Below are 2,500 nucleotides of genomic sequence, written 5' to 3'. Positions count from 1 at the left end.
CACTCACACACACATACACGCATGCCCGCCCCCCTCACAAACATGGACACCACACACACACACACACACTCACACACTTGCAACCCCCCCCCCCCCCCGCCCCACACAAACACACACACACACACATACACACACACACACACACACACACACACACACACACACTCAAACACTTCCCCCCCCCCCCCCCCCCACACACACAGACACACACACACACGAATGAGATTGCCGAAACACTTTTGAATAAGAAGATTGTTTATATATGTGGAAAATAGCATACAATTCATGGCAATTGCCCATTTCCTCCCACTTAAACAGTCTCTTTGTCTTCGTACCGAAAATTTCTCCACATATTTAGCCAAAAATGGATCTCATTAAATATCGATTAAAAACAAATATACTATGCTTTGAAAACGGATGTATAAAGCGGAATACTTTGTCACCCTCAAACATATAATTACATTTCAGAATTTATCGACTTGATTTCTGTATTTGCATTCGTGAAAATGGGCCTTGTATGAAGCCATTATGTTGTCCCTCGTTATTAGCATCGAACACAGCGCACAAACAAATTAGTTTAGGATTTCATTAGACTGCCTGGTCACAAATGAGAGCAGGATTTGCATAATATTGTGCTATATTTCCAAAATCATAGTTCATGTATTTGGTCATAGTTTAGACAATATTTTAGTTTTAGTTTTTTGTTTCTATGTCCATACACACACAGGTGAATATATATATATATATATATATATATACATATATGAATATATATATACATATATATATATATATATATATATATATAACTGTATAGGGAGGGAGGGAGGGAGGGAGGGAGGGAGGGAGGGAGGGAGGGAGGGAGGGAGGGAGGGAGGGAGAGAGAGAGAGACAATGGGACACACAAACACACACAAAGACAGCATTCTTGTGCTTAGCTCTCTTTATATCACTCTGTTCTTTATAAATGAAATGGCAGGGCGGGCGTAGGTACCCAGTAGTATATCAAAAAGTATATCAAAGAAGCTTTTCAAGGAAGCGCGTTGGCAACGTGTCACTAGCACGTATTCAACAAAGCGTAATGACTGTTTCTACCTTAACAGCGTTGGCTTTGTGTTATATGTAGCCACTAATTGTGTGCAAAGTTCCTGCCTCACAGACCCTTGACTTGCTCGAGTGAAATGTTGTGTACATGTAATTTGAGGTAATTTAACCAGTGACATTGATAGAACAGAAAACGGAAGTTTTTTTTTTTTTTTTTTTTTTTTTTTTTTTTAATTATTAAAGATTGTTACTAATGGGAGTAAAATAATATTTAGCGTTGAAATGTGAAATGTAAGTATGGATGCTGATAGAGATGATGATATAATGAAAGGAAAGATTAAGGTGGAATGTAGCCATAAATACTGGTAAAAGAAAACGAACAATACCGTAAAGTGCAAGGTTAAAAAATAAGCAGATGTACTTATATAAGTGACAGGATAACTAAAGTAAAATCTAAAGTGAATTGAAACCGTGGATACTGAATAAATGAAATGATAAAAAAGTTACATTCAAACAACAAAACGAACAGTTATAATAAAGAAAGATATTACAAAAGAATTTGCTGGAATGTTACCACTGAGAAAATATCTCAAGAGGGAAAAAAACATATCTCGTATTGAGAAATAATAGAAGAAAAATGCACGAAAGAACAGTTAAAGAAAGAGATAACATTTTTGTCTTAATATCTGCAATATTTTTCCGATTCACAGACCAGTGTGCAAAGCGATTTCATTTCAGGGTCTCAAAATCACTCGGATGTATTTTTCTCTCTTCATATGAACTTTTAATATCCTTTTTTTCCTGTCTGTTTTCTCTCATATGTATTTTTGTTTTCTTATCTCTCTATCTATCTGTATATTTATCTATCTATCTATCTATCTATCTATTTATCTATCTATCTCTCTATATATCTACTGTTTTTGTGGATGAATGTAGATACGCATAAATATGAACATTCGTAGGAGGTTCACTGACTCGGCAAATAGGATTCGAAAATCTAGTAAATGCACGATTGTGTGTGTGTGTGTGTGTGTGTGTGTGTGTGTGTGTGTGTGTGTGTGCGCGTGTGTGTGTGTGTGTGCGTGCGTGTGTGTGTGTGTGTGTGTGTGTGTGTGTGTGTGTGTGTGTGTGTGTGTGTGTGTGTGTGTGTGTGTGTGTGTACACACACACACATACACACATATATGTATATGTATATATGTGTATATATATATATATATATATACATATATATATATATATATATATATACATACATTTATCTATCTCTCTATCTATATCTATCTATCTACCAATATTTTTTCTATCTATCTATTTATGTCTTATCTATCTATCTATCTATCTATCTATCTATACATGTATGTATGGACGTGTGTGCATGTGTACACTTCCATAGATATCATCAATAGATATAAACGCAATATTATGATTACTTTCTGTAGAGATAGTAGCGTGT

The sequence above is a fragment of the Penaeus chinensis genome, chromosome 5 (genome assembly GCF_019202785.1).
Source record: "Penaeus chinensis breed Huanghai No. 1 chromosome 5, ASM1920278v2, whole genome shotgun sequence".
In the NCBI taxonomy this organism is placed as follows: Eukaryota; Metazoa; Arthropoda; class Malacostraca; order Decapoda; family Penaeidae; genus Penaeus; species Penaeus chinensis.
The sequence above is the reverse complement of the archived record's forward strand: the minus strand, read 5'-3'. Positions refer to the sequence as shown.